Source organism: Malaclemys terrapin, chromosome 1, assembly GCF_027887155.1.
Source record: "Malaclemys terrapin pileata isolate rMalTer1 chromosome 1, rMalTer1.hap1, whole genome shotgun sequence".
NCBI lineage: Eukaryota > Metazoa > Chordata > Testudines > Emydidae > Malaclemys > Malaclemys terrapin.
In genome coordinates, this window is record NC_071505.1 from 167,564,067 (window position 1) to 167,586,897 (window position 22,831).

The window sequence follows — 22,831 nt, forward strand, 5'->3', positions numbered from 1 at the left end:
ATAGTACTACTCATAATAGTAAATATACAGTAATGTTACCAACTACATGCTGACAGATAGCATACATCCTCTATCAGACAATATGGCTCCATTTTCCTTACCTTTCATTTTACTTGCAATTACACCACAAAATAGGTATACATATTATCTTGACTAGTTATACAACTTCTAGTGGATCAATTTCATTTTTTAAAAAGCTGCTTCTCTAAGACAAGGAAAGGAAAGGAAAGGAGAGTTAGAAAGGCTACTGGACTAGAGGGAACAGCTGTCTTATTTTGTACTGTTATGATGATTTTTCATGCACCACTTGCTAATTAACATTTATTTAAATAACAGCTTATTTACTCCTTCCTAGCTTACCCTGCCTTATTTTATCTTTCAGTGAGACTAATGTTGGATTTCTGACATACCAGTACTCATTTTTATGCAATGCATTGTGCTGCCAAAATATAGGATTATGGCTTAATTGCAGAAGTAACTGTAAATCCCCTACCTGAAATAAGTAACAGGTGCTGCCTCATATGAACTTTCCCTAAACCTTTCTCAGAACCAGTAATATTTGGCAGTACACTACTGTGACTCCTCAGTCAGCCAGTCCTATTCACCACTGGGTGATCTTTATTGGCTTATCTGGCACTGTGAATTTATTTCTATAGTTTCTATTTTTTAGGTCAAGAACGGGGTGTTGTTTTTGCATGGCTTTATTCTTAACCAGAAATTAAACATACAGGAACTGAATCACCTTTCATTAAGATTTCTTCACTAGTGCCCACATCTTACAGTCCACTACAAATAACTCAGATTTAGATTTCTACCACCAATGCTTGATAATATTCATAATCTTCACATTTAAATAGGCTCCAAGATGTGCAATAAAGAAATATCCAATACTAACCAAATATCACAATATTATGGAACGTTTAACGGGAGAAAAAAAGATTAAATTCGAAGAGCTGACACACCAAAAGGGTAAACTGCTGCTAAAGGTTCCCGCGGCCTGAATAGTATTCAATTAAATATATAAATTAAGTACTGTATTATACACAGAAGAGTTTAGAAAAAAAGTATAGAATCTCAAGATGGTGATGTCTTAGAGGCTGAATTTCTGATTTCCTGGACAGGAAAAACATTAAGTGGATTTAAAAAAAAAAAAACTGTCACTGGAGTTGCACCAGGGATGAATTCAATCCAGCATTTTTAATTTAGATTACTTAAAGAATTTGTAATAATCTTTGTTATCCTACCATCACCACATACTGACATAGCAACTTTCACCTAATGATCTTAAGGCACTTTACAAACATTACACCTCAATAGCCCTGTGAGGTATGGAATTTTACTTTTTTAAAAAATACCCAAGTGGATAAACTGAAGAATACAGAGGTTAGGAGACTTGTCCAAGATGACAAAGGGAGGCAGTGGTAAAACTTAGAAGAAAACCCAGAAGTGCTAACTTTCAGCCCCTGATTTCAACCACAAGATCATGCTGTGTAAATATGGTACTCTAGTGGTGAATCAACAAGCATCTTATAAAAGCATTAACTGGTTTTGCATTCTGTCCTTCTAACACCTATTTTCTTACACTGATTTCCAATGTCAAGGCACTAATTTGTTTCCCAATCAATTTAATGAACTGTTTCATTTAGATCATACTACTTAGTTGTTTGCTCTCCAATTAACATAATATTTGTCCACCTTTAGATTAATTTCCCATCTCTTGGCCCAATCATCTAAAATATCCATATCCTTTGGAACTTAGTTGTATTATGTATATATACAATATGGCTGAGTCATTTTGTTGATGGAATCTCAAAAGTCGTGTGTGCATTTTCTGAAAGCTCTACACACTTAGAAGGTACATGGCTCTCCCATAAACAATATAAGCACTTGTCATGTCCATCCTTTAGGGCAGTGGTTCTCAACCAGTATCCCTGAGGGTACACAGAGGTTTTACGGGGAGTACTCATCTAGATCAGTGTTTCTCAACCGGGGACTGTGACTCCGGGGGGTGGGGGGGGGAGCGGTGTCACAGGGCAGGTTTAGGGGGTTGCAAGTGCAGGGCTGGCAAGCAGGGCAGTTGCCCGTGGCCCCATGAAGCTAAGTTACATGCTTCAGCCCCGGATGGCAGGAAATCTGGATTTAGACAAAGCTCACAAGTGAAAAAAACAGGCTGAAGTATCACACTGAAATGTAAGTACAATATTTATATTCCAATCGATTTATTTTATAACTATATGGTAAAATGAGAAAGTAAGCAATTTTTCATTAATAGTGTGCTGTGACACTTTTGTATTTTTATGTCTGATTTTGTAAGCAAGTAGCTTAAGTGAAGTGAACCAGGGTACACAAGACAAATCAAACTCCTGAAAGGGGTACAGTAGTCTGGAAAGGTTGAGAACCACTGCGTTAGGAGAATGATTGCTCTACACAATGCACAAGACTTGAACCTTAGTGAATGAGACTCAGGTATTACAGCTGAACCCTTCTTTTGCACCAATGGGTAACCGAAATATTAAAAACTCCAGTAACTAAAAGCAAAACATTTACCATAACTACATTAATAAACTAATAGACACAAGATGGGACACTATGTTATTCCATCGCTCTGTCAAGACACAGTCAGAAAGAACCAAATGACAATAGGAGGTCACTCTGCCCTTTATGCCCTCAGGAGGGACAGCCTGAGGGCATACAGGGCACATGTGCAACCTCTACTGGACAGTGCTGGAGAACTTTCTGAACACCCGTGCATCTAGAGAGTATTTTTTCCTGCTGGGCAAGCAAGGTAAATATTATAGATTTGGTTTAATTAGCCTTATGGTTTTCATTTTCTTCATCCCATGTGTAGAAACAGTTTCAGTCCTTGCACATTGTGAAAGGCTAAAATTAAAGATAACATCGCTGGAAGTGTACGAAGAGAAAGGAAGCAAAGCAAAGAAAGGAAAAATCTAGTGCACATTTCACATCATTACTTGATTAGTTTAGTAGCGGTAAAGAAAAAAACATGTATGGGCCTGCGATAAGACATACAGCACAAGGTAGAGCCTATGTTTATTGTATGGTTTTACTTTGGGCAGTTAATTACACCAAAGTTTCACAGAAATTGTATGTCAATCTTTATTTTTCTTTTCAAAGAAAACGAAAGTCAAACAAAAGAACAACTAGAATGGAGGTTGGATTTTGAAAGAAAAATGATTGTATTTGAATAGAAAAGAATCGAAGAAATAAAAAAGAAAATGGGTAGAGTACGTGAAGTGAGTCAGAGGGAAGTCCTCAAGAGATGAAAAAAGTTAAGGGGAATTCCTGTGATAAAGAAAAAAAATTGAGGGGGAGGGGAGGAAGTGTCAGGCCTTCTTTATATATCAAGAAAGAAGAGCATATCCTCCCTTTTTTCCTTTGATGGCCACCTTTTAATGTATAACACAAAGGATGATCAAAAGGAAAAGGAAGCCTGACATTTATATTCATTTTTTGCTTGACTTACTGAATGTTTTCAAATCAGTTTCAGAAGTTTTCCATCATGAGAAAATTCTGATCACACATTAAATGCAACTATGAAAACCACTGACACTTGGATGAACTGCATGCCAACACTGAGGAGGAGAAATCATCAACCATTCTACTGAAGATGAGTTCATTTGCAGAAGAAAGATACAGATCCAACTGAGTGGAAGTACTTTGAAAAGAAAAGGTATCTGCAGCCACATCAGCAGCATAAAACGGAATTCAAGCACCCAGATTATTTTTTAAACTAAGAAGAAAGTTGGAAACTCTGTGGTATATGCTTTGGCCAAGCAGTTTATGGATTTTCTTTTTCATGGATGCAACGAAAACAGAATATTGCAACAGAACTGTGCCTTAAATCAGTAATACAAATTTTCAAGAATATTTTACTGAGGGGTAGGTTGAATACTATTGTAGCGTACATGGCAATTTCAGGATCAAGTTGTTAACATGGCTTCAGTGTGATGAACTGCATTGAAAAAGATCCAGGCTGGCAACACAGACATTGGATGATCTGATGATGATGGTGGTGATGATCTCACTCAGAGTAACAGTGAAAGAGTATGATCTAATTCCTTCAATTAAAGAGTAGTTTCTAAAGACATTCTAATATAGCATGACATGAACTGCAACATACAGCCAAAACTGAAACATTAAGGTGTGGGCGAGCAGATACATCTGGGACTGGAACATTGTTTACCCAATTAGGAAATATTCCCTCATCCCAAATCCAGATATGAAGGAATCATGCCATGCTCTCTTGTTGAAAAGATGTTCGGAGGTCTCTAGTCAATCCCCATATCATAAAACCAAGTCTCACAAGCTGGAGTGCCCATCTGGAAAAAAAAAAAAGCCATACAGCTCAAAGCCTTCAGGGGACTTTCCTCTGCAGTGACAGCCTTAACTTCTGACAATCTGACAGACCTCCACAGATTTTTCACTTCTTGTCCACCAGTGAAGAGTGCATGGGATAATCCATTCATATGTAGATTGGGGAAATGCATGTGCTAGAAAGTAATTTTTCATGACAGAGGGCCACTTTTCTGCCCAAGTCACACTTAAGATTTTGATATAGTACCAGCTCTATAGACAGGGCCCCAAATATAACAGTTTGCAGTAGAATGGTGTGCCTCTACATAGGAACTATGGGCAATTTTCTTTTTAAAGAGAACATCTTTGCACGGTATATCTATTAAATTTGGCTGGATATATTCCTATCACCACCATCCTGTAATTAACAGGAAATTGTCATTGTTAAAAGGGATGAAGTGTGGCTGTCGTGCTTTTCTGCCTGTTTTTTTCTGCCTTCTAGAGACTTCAGCCAGTAACAGACACTCAGCTGGGATCTGGGTAAGATTGTCTGAGTTATCCCTAAAAAAATTTTGAAATCAGCCCCCTTCTAGTACTCCACTTAATGTACTTGTTCTACTATCAATTATTAATGCTTATGACAAAGGGATCATACAGGCTCTCCTCCCGTATCTCATTTCATTCTTAGATATTCTTTCTGTAGCTATTAATTTTTCTTCTTTCAAGAAGAATTTACCCCAGATAAACCATGACCAGACAATCATTCACTCCCCTCTCTCTTCCCCAAAGCAGCCTACAATAAAGTAGCATATAAAGTCCACTCACATACTGCATTATTTACAGGCTACAAGTAACATACGTTGTGTTCTCTTCCTTCCCAGTTCTCTTTCCTAACACTCTTACAGTTTTTGTTTTTTCTAACCCTTCTTGATGACTTATCCCACTCCCCACACACACTTCATTTCTCTCCTCAGTTTCCTCTTCTTGTTTCCCTCCCCTGATAATTCCATTCCCCATGTCTTCTCCAAAGCAGAATGTTTCAGTAAAAACAGGAGAAGAGAAAAAACAGGAGCTATATCCTAAGATACTCAAATGAACAGAAGAAATTTTAAAAATAGATAACCAAACAAAATAACTCAACAACCCTTTCATACAACCTACCTCGTGAAACTTAACTCACAGAAATTAAGTCCTGAAAATCAGAGTTAGGGATATGCATATTTTTCAAATTTATTCAAGTACAGTAGGTGCTCTATCACATTTTTTTCCTGAAAACTATTGAAGATTTTTCTTTCAAATTGAGAAATTATCCTATTTGAGTATGTATGTGGAGAAAAATTTTCTATCATCTTTAGGTAAAGTTTATTTTTGTTTTTAAACTTGTTCAGAGTACCTCCGGGAATTGTGGTCTCAACAGAACCCCATTTATCCAAAGCCCACTTACATAAAAACAGTCACATCCAAACATGAGTTATATCTCCCATCCTCCATGTGCAGCATGCTTTATTTTAACAGAAACTCCCTCTTTCCTATTTGAATAGATGACATCCTAGTATAGAGCTCGCTGCTTTTCCTTGACGATTACACCATCAAGGGGAGACTGCTCTACTACTACTGTGCTTTGGAGCAGTATAATATGCATTGCTATAGAGAAAATTTTTCATCTTAAATTTCAATTGAAAATTATAAAGCTCTGTTTTAGTAAGGACCATTTAATGCCAGTAGGAAAAAGGCCAGCTCTCTACATCAATGTGTTCAAGAAAAAGTATCACTGACTTTTCTCATGAGATGAACTTTTCCATTCCATGGAAATCTGGAAATGCAGCAAAGTATTGTTTTAGTGTTAAAATAGGGACTTCAATTTATACCAAATTCAAGCAGACTGGAGCAATTTTAGTCTCATGGTTATCACCGAAACATATCTGGTCACCCTACTAATTCATGCAACACCAAAATTGAAACAGAGACAGTAAGCAAGGTACCCATGCAACACCCTTAGGTGACATGGTCAGTAAAAGATAATTAGCAATAATAAAAGTAACATGCTGCAATACAATTATGACATTGCATTACACAGCTAAACTCAAGAAGTGTCAGAAATGTATTCTGGCAACAAAACATTATGAATCAAATAAGTGTCAGTTATTCTGTCTGACAAACCAGAGAAAAGAATAAATCTTTATTTTCACACCATTGCTGGTAATTTGGTATACAGTGCCCTATTTTTTCAACCACCAATTTAATCAACTATTGAATTAGAGTTTTACCTATTGCCACTGGTGAACAGGAAGCTTTCACTGATGACTAAAGAGACATGGCATCAATTTCTGCAGAATTTAAGCTTTGATGTTAACATATCAGTTTCTAACCCTTAATACTTGAAAACATTCCAAATATAAAATAAATTTAAACCATACAAAGTGAAAAAAAATTGTCCTCCCTAGCCTACAGAGACAACTCCAATACCTCTGTTACTGCTCACAGCTTTCCCAAGAAGCAGCAGAGCATAGTTAACAAGACTCTGGTCAATTTGATTGCTGATGTTCAAACTAGTAGACAGCAGTGAAACTGACAAGAGATTGATAGGAAAGATGAGACCACTGAGCAGGGTTCAGCTGTAGGCTGGGATTCTCACCAGGCACTGCCTCTGGATCTTACTGATGACTCCCATCCCATCATTCTTTACGATGGCCTTTAGCTAGTAGCATACAGTAACTTTTCAAGCTTTGCTCTTTCCTTTTAAACACTCTCTGGTAAACATCATACATAGCAGTGGCTGAAGAGAGCTAGGGCTGCCTCCCTCAGGATTATGCTCCTTCAGTTAGCCACAGTCAGTTGGCAGAAGAACTGCCAAGACATATCCTTCCTCCAGGGCCTGTGTGAGACTCACAGGCAGTGTTTCCAACTTTAGCTTGCATAGGGAAAAACCACCAAACTTGATACTGGACTCTAAAGTAATGCCATTGCAAGTCAGTCATATCTCCATCTACACATCTCTCAGCTCTTTCCACTTGCACTCTCTTTTGGTGGATCTACTCCAGGGGATAGCGGGGAATCTTCATAGCAGCAGCTGGCAGAACCAATGCAGCTATATTAGCACTAATCGGCAATAGGTCTCAGCCATTTTTAACCACCATGTAAAGAAAATCTGATTTGCCACTAGATTCACATAACAAAATAGTTAAAATGCCTGAGCCCTGCTCAGACAAGCACTTACAACCATTGCTACCAACTGGTGCACTTGCACTATCGGTGGCAACTGTAATACAGGTTCCAGTTTTTCCTTGCACAAACAAGGTTTGTGTCTCCCCTTCTGACCACAGGCTCCAGATGTACTATTTACTTCTTCACACTGTGTTTCACAAGTAGCAGTGTGAAACCGAGACAATTTCAATTTGTTTCCCTACTGCTGGTGATCAAGAAAGGAAGCAATCTTTGCTGAAGCATCAGATGCCTGATCCTCCAATGCTCTCCTCACTCTCCACTCCAACTGCCCCTAACAGCCAAAGGGGATCATCTAGATACTGATCCTGCACATGCTTTCTTCCCACCCATAACACTGACTAATGTGATGTCTATTTCTGAACTACACTGCCGTTAAAACAGAATCCTCCCAAAAGGGATTATTTTTAATGGAGTGGGAGCCCATGTTCACACAATCTCTGCTTTTTCCGCTCTTCTTCCAGTTTGGTCCTCTCATTGTGTGTGTTGTTAACATCTTATTACACACAAACTTTGCACAATGTCTCTAGTCAACTTCTCACAAATTTCTTTCAGTGCCACCTCTATACTTCCAATAATCCAGATCCTCTGCGTGCTCCTTTTTAGTTCTTAGGAACAACCTGCACTGTTTATTGCTCAATCATACGCAGCCCAGAACTTTCAGTTCTCACATAATCCCAAACAGTCTTTGCACCAACTGCCACAGTGCCACTTGTGAGGTGCAGCAGCATCAGATTCAAATACTGCTGGGGACTGAAAGACCTGGTCTTCATGGGACCGAAGAGAATTCTTACTTGGTAATTTTGATAATGCTGAGATGCATATACAGATAGTGACCTTTAATCACCTGGTTTTTTTTCTAATGCCCGTCTCTATACACTAAGCAGGTAAATTAGATCTGAATACACAGACTATAATGACCTTCATAGAGGATTCTGCTCTTCATCCTTCCTAGTTGCCAGGAAGCAATGCTTGTTTGTTTGTTTTAACATCAAGGTCTAGTCTACACTACAAAGTTTTGCTAGTTTAACTATACCAGTATAATTAACACATCGAAATCCTCTTAACATAGAGTAAGACCAGGTCTACACTACAAAAATGTATCAGTGTAGCTATGTGACTACGACGGCAACCCCTCCTACCCACTTCAATGTAGACGCAGCTATACCAGCAAAAGAGTCCTTTTGCCAACAGAGATGATGTCATTCGAAGAGGGGATTTACCTATATCAGCAACAGATATCCTTATGCCAGCATAAACTATGTCTCCATTAGGAGGCTCTGCCACTATAGCTATACCAATACAACTGTATCAGCAAAGCCTTTCTAGTGAAGACTCACAGTTATGTCAGAATAAGAGTGCTTATATCAGTATAGCATATTCTAGTTCCCCAACCAGCATAAAATATACTGGAATAAGTACTTTTCAAATAATAATTACAACAAGGGTTTTTTTATTTGGCATAGCTATGCCGGCAAAACATTCCAATGAAGATTTACCCTTAGATATGACGGAAAAGCATTTCCAAATAGATGAGTTTTGAAGTGTGCCCTGTAAGCAGACCAATATTGCCTCATTCCACAGATGAGCAATGTCAATCAGCAATGTTCTAACTCCAGATCTAACATGCCAGAATTTGACTCGCTCCTGGATATTCATCATATCTGACAAGTAGATAAACATGAGCAAGGATTTGCTCTCATTTTCTCTCTCTACTTCCACAAATGAAGTCACAACAGAAGCAGCTCCTTACTCTTTCCAAGTTCTAATTATTCTTTTAATTTTATTTCATCTCATTCACTGGTTGTCCATAGCCACCTCCTCAGATTGAGTACTGGTTGCTTCTCGAAATCTCCTCCCCTCCTTCCTCATCAGAACAGGTAGTGTGTGTAGAATGAGGTCATTTAGTTCTAATCCCATCAAATGGGAGACGCTTGCTCAACGCAGGTCATGCAGACAGACTCTGCAGTGATTAGCTGTAGAAGAAATAAGCATTTCCTCACTTCTTGGTCTGGCTTTCAATATACTTAGCTTGTGTCTACACACTGAAATTCCACTGGCCAAGTTAAACCAATAACCCAGCTGTTAAAAGATAGAGACATTCAGCACAGAAGATTGTACTAGCTAAACTAAATCTTTTTTAAAAAAAAGGCACAACTTCTGTATTTAGACCATAGCTTGAAAGAAAAAAATTTGGAACATGTCCAGCAAATGCTTCTCCTGTGACAATCATCACACAGCAGAGGAGATGGCAAGATAAAGAGGCCAATTTTACAGTTGGCTCTGCTGCCTGCAAATGACAAAAGAAAGAGTACAATCCAGTAAAAAATTGAAGTATGAGGACAGACAAAACACCAAAATGCTAAAGGTTTGTCTACGTAGGAAGTTTATTGGCATAATTATACTAGTATAACTCCCTGTGTGTACAAACTCTTGTGGTGGCACTAGGAGGATTCTTGAACTGGATAGGAAAAAAGCAGAATTAAGAGTGTCAAGACATCACTGAAGAAACTCTTGGGAGGAGCAAGATAACAGGTCTGTGCCCTGCACTCTTTCACAACCTCAACAATACCTGGATTGCTGTCACCTCAGGCAATCCTTGTCTACTGAATTATGAAGGGAGTCCCAAGTATTCTCTCTCCTGATCTGCAACCTACTTGGACGTCCCCTTGGTATGAAATAGCCCCAATTTGTTAACATTCAGGGCACAATGCTAGACTTCTACTTTCTTATACTTACAGGGAGGGTTTAAAGATAAGGGATGACTGCGTTTGTTTTTTAATTTTATAATCTTACTCCCTTTTAATGAGATTGATGATTGAGGGTAGGTTTTCTGTTTTAATCCTTTAAAATATACAAGCCACAAAAATATGTACAAATGCCTGATTCTGGTGATAAGCCTAGCAGAAAAGCCTAAAATAAATACTTGACCCTGCAGTGAAGTCATAATACTGAATTTGTGACATCACAACTGTCTCCATAACAACTAATAACTCTCAAACAATATAATGCCTCCACTGCAGAATCAAGAAGCAGCTGGGCTGCAATGGAAGAAATGTTCTTATTCAAAACACAAATCTTCAACAAAACAGGGAACACAGGATGTTACTAAAGGTAAGCTGCCTTTTGTATAGCTCCTATTTTATTTGCTCAGTGTAAGACTCCTTTTAAATGCTCAATCATATAGAAAAGGCCTGTTGAAGTGTATATACACATTTGTTGTACAATGAAAAATGGTCTAATAAAAAACTGAAGTTTTTCCAGAAGTGAAAGTGTTTTGAAGAGTGCACCTGTTCAACTTTTATTAAAGTACAAAAGAATAGTTCTACTTATACTTTGCTCCTAAGGTCTGGTCTATACTACCCGCCTGAATCGGCGGGTAGAAATCGACCTCTCGGGGATCAATTTATCGCGTCCCGATGGGACGCGACAATCGATCCCCGAATCGGCGCTCTAACTCCACCAGCGGAGGTGGTAGTAAGCGCCGCCGACAAAAAGCCACAGAAGTCGATTTTGCCGCCGTCCTCACAACGGGGTAAGTCGGCTGTGATACGTCGAATTCAGCTACGCTATTCACGTAGCTGAATTTGCGTATCTTAAATCGACTCCCCCCTGTAGTGTAGATGTACCCTAAGGAAGTCAACATAGTCACATTTTCAGAAGTACCCTGTAAGACTTGAATCTTAGATGCAAGAATTTAAAAGAAAAACCTCTTCCAGTTTTTGGGTATTTCAACATATCCAACAGATGAAATGTCAAGTTATGATTGCCATATAGCACATGTTCCAGGTTCTGAGCCATAGTCCTTTATTTAGTTGGACCATGGCAGGGCCCTTACATATCAGACATGTTTTCAAAAAGCACTTGCCTAGCACAATACATTACATATGCAAGATTATGAGAACTGCTGAAGCATAGTTCTCATCTGCACAACTACCAAAATCTGTTTTCTGAGTATAGCCACCTCCTATGCCACATGTTAAATACCTGCTACCAGCAATTTCTCACGTTTACAAACCCTTGAAGTGTGTTCATGTAAAAGTGAGAATTAGTCTTTTTGAATCATGCTTAGGGCTTTGGCTTTGACTGAGTGATATTTAGCAGTAAGAGCTAGTCACAGTTAAGTTTCTGATCAGAGGATAGGTATTAGTTTTACACACACAAAACTAAAGTTACATTTGATATTGCAATCACAGATGTCTGTTGATTCTAGCCCCAGCTCATGAAGGGAAAAGCAATGAAAATGTAGGATTTCAGATGTTCATTTGCTCAATTGAGGGTGTGTATCAAAGTTAAATTGAATAAATGAGATCCTACATTTTTCAGCAAGTGTTGGGAAGTGGAAGCTCTGTGTGGTTTTCATCTACACTTACCTACACCTATATAACACCTGCATTTTAAATCACAGAATTGAAATATTTTTTAAACCATCTTTAACATTGTACAACAGGATATTTTTATTCCCTATCTCTTTTGTAAAGTGTTTTGAGATCTACTGATAGAATACAAGACTGTTATTACAGCAGTGGTTCGCAGTGATCCAAGGATTACTGTTGGGCCAAGAAACATTTCTAGGTGGTCACAGATATTTTGTTGTGACCAAAGCAGTTAAAACACGCAAGCAGTAATGTTTCCCCTTAGGTCAGTCCAGGTTTCCAGAGCTATTTATCAATTAAACTAAAAAATTTTTTAAAAAAATTAAAAAACCTCTCTGCCCCTTGCATTATACCTTTTTCAGCTACTTCAACTGTGATCAACTTTACTGACTGCACCAAAACTGGAGGACAGAACCAAACTCTAAAGCAGTGGTTCCCAAACTTTAACAACCTTTCACCAAAATGTCAAGTCTCGCGAACCCCCTCCAAAAAAAAGAATATTTCCAGGGATTTTCTCCTTTACCTGAGAATAAATTATAAAAGCAGTGATCTTGCAAATATAAAATTTGTTATTACATGCTTATTACACACTATTATTATTTATCATTACAGTATTTTTATTATATTACGAAAATGGCAACACTCTTCCAAGATCTCACTTTCGTAGCTTGTATCACTTTGAATAAGCTTGTTATAAGACAAGGCTCCTATGTTTTACCAAGAAATATCAGATGTGAAACAGCATGAAGGTATCTAAGAAGCCAACTCAAAGAGTTCCTCTTATACAAGCATTCAGGTTTTGAGCAGTTAGGGTGACTAGACGTCCCGATTTTGAGCTGTTTGTCCCAGAGATCGGTCGGAATGCAATTTTTGTCCCGATATTTTGCGCCGGCTTTTTTTTTTTTTTTTGCCCCCCACCCCGGTGTCCCAATATTTTCTTCATCTCATCTGGTCACCCTATGAGCAGTTCAAGCAAACAACACACGTTACAACAAAGCTTAAACTTGTTCTTCATAACAATTTTAAAAACAATATTAGCTGCCTATTTAATTTTAAAAACAGCAAAAAATATCCACTTCCCTTTCCATTTCTTCTAAGGAGTCTTGAAGTTTAAATCTCCTCAGTGTGATAGATGTGCTTGCTTTGATCTGCTTAGCTCTTGGAAGTCCAGGGGCTCCGGGATCCTGGTCCCATGCTGCTCGGGGTCCCTAAGGCAGCTCTGTCCGCCATTAGGGAATTTTTTCCCAAGAATCCCCTGTAACATTTTGTGAACCCCCACGAACCCCAGTTTGGGAACCACTGCTCTAAAGCAACCAGACCTCTTACCCTACACCAGGGGTTCTCAAACTGGAGGTCGGGACCCCTCAGGAGGTTGCAAGGTTATTACATGGGGGTCATGAGCTGTCAGCCTCCAACCCAAACCCCGCTTTGCCTCCAACATTTATAATGGTGTTAAATTAAAAACACTTTAAAATATATTTATAAGGGGGTCACACTCAGAGGCTTGCTATGTGAAAGGGGTTACCAGTACAAAAGTTTGAGAACCACTGGCCAACACTATCCTTATGAATGGAAATCCTGTTTATAACCTCTCATTGGTGTAATACTACACGTTTTTGGGACAGAACAGAAAGTGGGGTGTTTGAAGGACAGAAATGGTAGCCAGCAGCTGTTCCCCATTGCTTTAAAGCTTGCTTTCATGTTTACGTTCAACACTCTGCAAGTACTTCACATAACCAAATATTCCATATAATCAAGTACTACAGCCAGTGCAAGGAAGATGTCCTCATGAAAATCTCTAGTTTAAGAAGTGGTCCACAACATGAAAAGTGCTTAAGAACCACTTGACTACAGATTCTAAGAAAATGGCTGAATTGGGTTTCCCCCCCAGTGAAGGTAAAATAGTAAACATATATCTTTCCAAGTATTTTCCTGCAGTTACTGCCTCTGGAATGGAAGACCTGTGTGGTGGTGAAAACTCACATTTTGAAGTATATTTGTACATATTGCCGAAATGGAAGAAAATGCGGCCGTCATAATCCAAGAAAGATGAGAAAGAAGTTGATGTGGCATAGTGTCTCAATAAGAGAAGACACTATAATATATACAATTTAGGTAAATTATGTATTACACAAATATGTAGTTTGTAATGTTATACATCGGAGATACAGCCAATTCCACTCACCTCCCCCCCCAAAAAAAAATTTCATATGCACAGCATTACCTGGGAGTTCTCAGAATTAAAGTGTCTGTATACAAAACAATACACCATTTCTGTACCCAGGAATCAGGCAGATAACCTCAGATCAACATCTCAATGGACAGTGAAAAGGTTTCACATCTGAATGAGTTGGACAGATTAACTGGGCAAGTAACTCATCAACAAGCACTAAGATTTTTCTCGCAATGCATGGGAAAATATATCAGTCATCCTCTATACTCCAAGTCTTTAAAAAACAGTCCTTTGTAAAAGAATAGTTAAAATATAGTTGCTGAGTGAGAATCTCTTCACAAGATTCTGGGTATAAAAATTTTCTTTTTAAATCTTCAACTTCAGAAGGTCTAAATTACCTCTCTTGACCTCTGAGAAGTAGTATCAGCAAGAACTACAAACATTTGCCATGAATTTTGGCAAGATCTGCAGGGATTCCTTCACTGTACCCTCACCCACAAGCCCCTCAGAAAACCAGAAGCTAGACAAAGAATTTTTCTTTTCTCTTGTACTTGTCCCTACCTATATTTGAATCCTTTGCTTCCCACCCATCCAAAACAAAAACAAAAACACCACAACAGGATACAGTTAAGGTAGTAAACAGACCAACTTAAACTATTGTTTGAACATTGCAGTTAATAAAAAACAAATGTTTGAATGTCAAGCACTCAGGAGTTCAAAAAACCTACACAAACAGCCTGGAAACCAGTTACAAAACCAACACTAACTTTACCCACCTTTCTAGCTTTACTTTTCTCCCCCTTCTTCATGGGATCATCTCACTAATCGCACATGAAGGAAGCATAAATCTTCCCTGTTGCATATGAATTAAGTATTTAGTTTTATTGTAAAATAATCTAACCTGTGCCCACCTTCACATAAATGCAAATGATGGGAGTGGGGAGGATGACAGAAGTCTATCTTGTACATGCATGTTTTCAGAGGTTGACCAAAATCAATCATTATTATTCATTATTTGTATTATGGCAGTAACCAATCTATCATGCTAAGACCTGAACAAACACACAGTGAGAGACAGTCCCTGCCCTGAAGAGCTTACTATACCAAATAACTAAGGCCCTACCAAATACATGGTCCATTTTTGTCAATTTCATTGTCACAGAATTTTAAAAATGGTCTATTTCATGATTTCAGCTATTTCAATCTGAAATTTTGCAGTGTTGGAATTGTAGGGGTCCGGACCCAAAAAGTGACTATCCTTCTACTTCAGGACCAGACTCCAAAGAGAAACTGCTAAGCTCCAGTTCATTTGCAAATTTGACACCATCAGATCAGGATTAAACAAAGACTGTGAATGGCTATCCAACTACAGAAGCAGTTTCTCCTCCCTTGGTGTTGACACTCCAACTGCTAGCAGAGCACCTCACCCTCCCTGATTGAACTAACCTCGTTATCTCCATACTGATTGATACCCACCTCTGGAAATTTCCATTACTTGCGTCTGATGAAGTGGGCATTCACCCACGAAAGCTTATGCTCCAATACTTCCGTTAGTCTTAAAGGTGCCACAGGACCCTCTGTTGCTTTTTACAGATTCCGACTAACACGGCTACCCCTCTGATACTATCATTCTACAAGTTGCAAGACAAGATGGGTCATTTTGTGCTTCATAAGCTAATTCATTTTGTTGCTACAAAGTTTACTGCCCGTAACTATTCAAAACTTAAGTTCACAGGCAGAAAAAAAACAGTTACTTACCATTTACTTAGACCTACACTTAATAAGCTTCAGTGTAAAAGTATTTATATTAAATCAGGTTGCAAGACCCATAGCTAGGTCCAGTTTTAAGTTATAACTACCGTATTGAGGACAACATTACAATGCAGTAGTTCTCCAACAAGGACAAGACAAATCATGTTTTAGTCAGATTCACAAATAGAGCTATGAGATTGGACTAGTACAATTTCAGAACACAGATCAGCCCCACCTACACAGGCACTCCTCTGTGGTAATTGGGTTCCACAACACAGCAGACTAAGACCTAAATTCAACATCACATTAAGATAAACTGAGGAAGCTCTTACCTCTCAGTACCAGAGTCATTTTAGTCTATCTGCAGACTCAAAGTGCATCATTTTACAGTATCAAGGTTATCCTCACAATTAGAAGAGGAAACAGCTTTAAATTTGTGTTCTAGAATTGTGCTAAGCCCTGCTGACATCCTATATTGTATCACAATTCCAGAACATACTTAAAACCCACAGGGTCCTTTCATGGAGTTAGATGCACCAGGGTCTGGAGTCTCCACCACAAGTCCCTTCTATAGGGACAGAAGCAGCAAAGGTGGTTGAACCCTTCCCCCTCCCCCTCCCCCCCACACCTACCTCTTCATAGGGCTGGAGACCTTTCCAGAGCAGGAAATGGAGTTTCCACCACTTTAGCCCCTTTTTCAAAATAGGTAAAAAGCAGCTGGTGGGGGAGGGGAAGTCTTGCAATTCCTCAATGGAGTTGGAGATGGGCAGGGTGGAGGAGAGATGTCTTCGTCCTTGGACCCCAACATAAGAGCCGATGAGCACTAGGCAGTGGACAATGAAGACTGACATCCCAGGACCTGTACACAGGGCCTAGAGAGCACTGGGAATTGGCTGGAAGTGGAGGCATAGTGGGAGAAATGCCACCTTCTGTTTTAAGTGCAAGGCTCATTTCCTTGACCTTGTCTTCTCTAACAAACCATATATATTTTAAAAACGCTACCAAAACAAGACATTCCACTGCATTCCTGAGGAGAGGGGAACACAAACATGTGACAAATGTGTATCACGCTGCTTAATGCACTATTGGAACATTCTGAGATATTACAGTGATAAGCACAGTAGAAGAACCTAAACAAAACAGAATTTCTATCATCTAGTCTCAGGGTGGGGGAAAATGTGCACAACCTACAATGCCTCCTACCAGCCCTGTATGTTGCTCCTATTTGTGTGGGTTTAGAAGCCAGGAAGACATGGTCAGAAAAATTAATTTGATGGGGGACTTGGAAGCATATTTTTCAAGACTGATCTTATTCAGTTTGGTGAAAACTGCAAAGACTTCAGGTTGACTGTGTTCCTTATGCTGTCTCCCCTCTAGCTTGTTTTGGAGAGGGGAATCTCTACACTAACACCTCCACAGCCAGGCCACAGACAGTTTCTACCATCATGTCATCTAGACCTTCTCTGGGAAGGATCTGATATGTGGTGGTTTAATATAGCAGCTGCTGGAATCTTGTTTACTCTAGCACAGTGGTTCTCAACTGGGGGTCCGCGACCTCCTGGGTGGCCAAGGGACCCTACGGCTGAAACCCAGAGCCCAGGCGCCCCCTCCCACTGCAGTGCCAGAGCAGGGGGTGGCAGCTCCACACACACACCTTCCTCCTCTCCCCACCCCCAAGACTCCCACCCCCTGGCCACATCAGAGGTGGAAAGCTCAGAGTCCGGCAGTGCAGGCAGCTGCTGCTCTGGCTGGTGTCATGGAGCAGGAAGCCACGACATTCCCCATGTGCTGCTGGTGCCCAGGGTTGCGGCTGCTCCTCAGCTCACGCAGCCGGTAAGAGTTGCCTAGGCAGGGGGACCCTGCTCTGTGGCCGGCAGAGCCCTTGGGGAGTTGGGACCACAGGGGAGCCTTCCTGGCACACAGCCCCTAGTATCCCCTCCCTGTATCCTGAGATACCCCCCTGCCCGCACACAGCCCCTAGCTACGCCCTCCTTGCACCCTGAGCTACGCCCCTGCCTGCATACAGGTCATAGCTACCCCCTCCCTGTACCCTGAGCAATTTTCAAACTTTTTGAGCTTAACCACACACACAACCCAGACAGGCTGGATGGCCTGCTGAGGTGAGTTGGGAGTGGAGATGGCCCTGCCTTCCTGGACCCTGCTGTGCAGAGCTGACCCAAGCCCCACCGTCCTCTGCCCACCCAAAATAGAAGCCAAAACTATGCCTATGCCCGAGGGCCCACCCCCATCCCTCTATCCGCCACCTCCCTGCAGGGCCCTAGAGTTTTTATAGCATGTTGAGAGGGGTCCTCAGAAAAAAAAAAGGTTGAGAACCCCTGTTGTAGCACACCCATTCTAATACAGGTGGAGCTGCACCAAACAGTTCTGCAATAGTGGGATGTTTGTTTGTTTAAGGGCTCATGTATGCTCAACTTGTCCAAAGCCATAAAGAGACATGATGTGCGGAAATGGCAATGGGAATCGGAAGCTCCTGGCTCCTAACCCAGTGTTAAGAACTCAGAAGCTTAGATTCTGAGTAATCTTGAAAGATGGTCCTAAAGCCTCAGAATTCCAAGATTTCTCATCACAAGCTGTCTAAAACACTCTGAAGAAGTGTGAGAACAAGTCAATGATAATAGAGGCCCAAACTTCAATATAAGGATGACTGAAACCTACCGGTAAACTCCATTTGTTCATTCATATCCCCTTGAGCTATTCAAATAGTTATAAATGTTTAAGCTGTGCACTTCAGTTCCATCTTAGTGAATTTTACATTGGTCTTGAAATAAGATGCACCACAGACTAGTCCCACATTTTTAAATGATGTAGCCTTCTTTCCAGACCGGGAAAAGAGCAATTGTAAGAAATACAGAAGTAGGAGGGGGAAGGGGCGGGGAGAGAGAGAAGAGGAGCGCTAGCAGTATTTGCAGTGAAGTTGTTTGCTGGCACCACCAAGCTGTGCGCTGCTCCTCAGATACCCCAAGGCGCCTTAAAAAAACAGAATTCAAGTTTTTTTTTTTATATAGTTTCAGCTTCCATAAGAAATAGACAAATGAAAATGAAAATAATACCCTTATTGGTGCTAGAGATCAGCAGGGTAAGAAACAGAACTGTGACTAAAATACACTTTGCAAGGAACCTCTGCAGTAGGATTCCTGGAATAAGCTTAAACCACATTTTTTATTCAAGAGATGATTAACTAATAATACAGAAATGACTAATTCATGAGATGACTGAGTCATTTCTACCATCATCACATGCTCCTCCCCTTGACAAAATCCAAGTTGTACAAACCTGCTACTTTACATTAGCATGGTCAGGCACAAATTAGTAAATTGCATGCTATTTTGAAATAAAACAATCAGAGGAGGAACAAATGGCAAGGCAGTTTGCTGCAAAGAGGACAGTGCCTCATACTAGTCTTTCAACCTGAGAGAGGCAAGTAAAATTAGGGTAAGTCTCCAACCTCAATGAACAGGATTTTGTCTATTTAAAAAAAATCTGAATATTACAATGCTTACCATTTCAAGGTATTATCTGTATACATCTTTCTTCTCCAAAACACTGTACTAAGCTCTACAGTATAAGTTTCGTGATTTCAAAATAAAGTTTTAAAAAAATCCGAGCTACTTCACATATAGTATAATTAAGGAAATTCAAATTCCAACAAAAGTACATGATGAGTGAAAGCTTTAACGGTGATGCATGATTTATAGATTAACAAAATCACTCTCTGAAATAGGTTAAATGCAGCTAGCTAGTTGGCAACTTTGTCTAGTCAATTTTAAAGAAATAGATACTAACTACACCTAAGTCCCCCTGCCAATCTGTGATTTTTGCAATCTCATTTTCTTTTTTTATTAAAAAAGGTTTCTCTCTCCAATTTGCTGTGTGAAAGATGTTTGCACACAGGAAGCCAATTAGGTCTTTGTCTACATCAGACCTTTTTTCATAAAGATTCCTGACACTAGTAGCTGTAGTGCAACCAAGGTGCCACTAAAGATTTGTCTTTGAACATCTGTTTTGTTTAACCCTACTTAAAGCAGGTCTACATATTACACTGTAGTTAAAAATTCTGACAACCACCAGCACCTTATTCATACTAGCACTCTCATTATTGCTACCATTGGAGGAGATGCACAGGGGGGTATTAATGGTGAGACTTGTTAAGAAAAAAGTTTAGTGAATATACAATTTAACTGAGTATATATACATGGGGATATGATGAAGCTGATTATACAGAAAATGTAGTCAGATACACAAAGTAAACAAACTGAAAAAAACAGAGTAAGATTTTTTCTTAAACTTCTCAGATGATACATCTTAGGGGAGGACTGAAATGTTAAAAGGCCAAAAACTTCCACACAAAAATGTAATTACTAATTTGATGGTCTCCCTTCAAGCAGAAAGGCAAAAACTCTGCTACAAACAACTATTAATAAAACTTGGCACTTACATAGCACTTCAATCTTCAAATCATTGTACAAAACATTAACTAATTATCTCCTCTCCAACGCCACAAAATCTCTGAGAGACTGGTATTTATTATCCCCATTTTACAGATGTAGTCTGAGGTCACATAGCAAGTCAACTCAGTGACAGAGCCAGGAATGGAACTCAGGAATTCCTGGATCCCAACCTAGTGCTTAATCACTAAACAATATTGCCTAGAAGCCTCAAATTCATTAATACAAGTAGCCATTAGCAATTCATTAACATCCTCTTTCCCATAAGAAATTTGTAGTATGCTAATGAAGACCTACTGAAAAATAATCTGACAAATCTGGACATTAGCTGACTCCAGTTCTGCTAGTCAGTTGTCCAGTCTGCCAAAGATAGGGAAAGGAATTAACACAGACATTTTAAGTATTTTCTCTCTAGGAATTGAAATGATGAAGTGTAACAGAGTCTGTGAGGCTCTTATCCTCAAAGCTTAATAAAGTTAATGCACCCAACTGTGAAAAGGAAAAATAGTCACATTTACAGAACTTCCTTTAATTAGCAGCTGTGGATTTAGACAGGTTCCAAGTGAAATATAACTAATTCAGGAACATACAGTGAAAGATTACAGGAAAAAATTAAATGTATGTGATTCCTCCCCATTTCTACTGCTGTACCCAATGCGATGCAAGCCCACACTTGGGCTGCAATGTATTGCAACACATCACAATAGGAACATGGTGGGAAAAATTGTTAATGCAGAAGAGAATCTCTGCAGTATCAAGCAGCCAGTCAGTACTGTAAGTCTATACAATGACATAAGAGTCCCTCATTCACAGGATACCAGCTCTGTGCACAGAGCAAGTAATATCAAGTTTGGAGCAATCAATTTAAGCTTAATTTTGCTTAAAGGTTCAATCTTGCTTTTATTAACCGTGTAAATGGCACTTACTTGTATTACACGGATTAGAAATAAGCATCTCATACAAACTTTTGTCATCTACAAGGACCAGAACTGTAACTGCTTCTCTCAAGACGGTATGCAGTTTTAGTTATAGTCAAGTAATTGAGTAAACTTAATTAGCGGCTGTTTGAAGTGGCAAAAAAAATGCAGCCTGCTGTAACAGAGTGATTTTTAGAAAGTGGAATAAACTATTGTAGAATGTAACAAAAACACTAAACTTGCATGTTAAGTAGTGTAAATGCTTTTTAAAGTCCTTGAAGTTCACAAAAGAATCAGGACTTGGTGAAAGTGAGTGAAAAATTACCACTTCCCACAAACTCTACAACTCAGCCATACTCCACTGGGCATGCCAAATTTTGTTATGCCTATGCATGTCAAGGTCAACCCACTGAAGAGGGCAACTAATTACTGCAAATTTTTCACAAAATTGGGCAAGGGGTGGGGAAATCAAAGAAGGATGAAAGGCCTATGGAAAGGATGAACAATATTTCACTTCTTTAACAGGAAAAAGGGTACAATAATAGATCATATCAAACATTAAAATTTAGACACCCCGTTCCATCAAGCTTTTCTGCACATTTAAACTTGTGTCAGATAAGAACTACAACTAGAATGGGCTACTCTGTTTAAATGCAACAATGGCAATTCTGATTGGACCATCGTGCTTTAAGTGATGAAAATGCTTCAAAAATCTCATTTTCTAAACAAAGTAGTCATCAATCATCAGGACCTTGACTACAAGCAGGAACTATACTACTGTGTTTATGTAATATTCTGGTACATTCCCACACAACAGGCACAGAATAATTGGTGCTATTCCAGACTTAATAGCTAAAGATCAGATCTGAAAATTGCATCAATTTCCCCATATATACATATGCTGAACATCATCACTACTCAACAAGGAAAGTGTCAGAATCTAACCATTTGCTTCCTAAAGACTTCAGATTTGCTTCAATTAGGACTATAGAAAGGGTTGTTTTTTTTAAATCCAGTCACTAGTGGCAAGAGGAAAGCTTTCTCTGGAAAGGGTGGGGGCCCAAAAGATTTTTTTCCTTTCATTTAAAGAGTTAGCAAGCTTCTAGATTTTGTAATTACAAATATAACCTTCCAAATGTGAACTAATACAGTGTTGTCTTCCCGAGTCTGCAGAGAGGAGCAGCAGCAATTACTGCCACTGTTTCACAGCTCTCCTAACCAGCAAAGTAAAATTCACTTTTAATGGTGAAAATCAGAGTCCTCTTGGTAGGTGAAACTGTCAAGAATCATGTCAGTTTCTGATTTTCTGCTGCCACTGAAAACCAGAAAATTCTGGAGGGATAAGAGAAAAATTCCTTGTCTCTTCCATCAAATGGAAAAAACAGGATAAAGTTTCAAGTTTAGCAGACGACTACTAGCCAGAGACCGATATCGAAAATGAAGCCTCACTCAAGATCCATTGAAAGCACCCTAATAGAAATCGCAGCTCAGGGGAAAAATGGGCTTCTCGCCCAGATGTTGCTGCTGGTTTGCACTGGAGGAGCCACCTTCCATTCTAACCGTATCATGTGGGAGGGTTCAGTAAAATTTTAAGCCATAACCTTAAGTATA

At 39.4% G+C, this 22,831-nt stretch overlaps 1 protein-coding gene across 2 annotated transcripts in view; it reads right to left on the reverse strand.

Annotated features, from left to right (window-relative positions):
* Window positions 1-22,831, reverse strand: part of POU2F1 (POU class 2 homeobox 1) — a 188,669-nt gene that overhangs the window by 163,102 nt on the left and 2,736 nt on the right. The gene's annotated exons all lie outside the window — the stretch shown is intronic.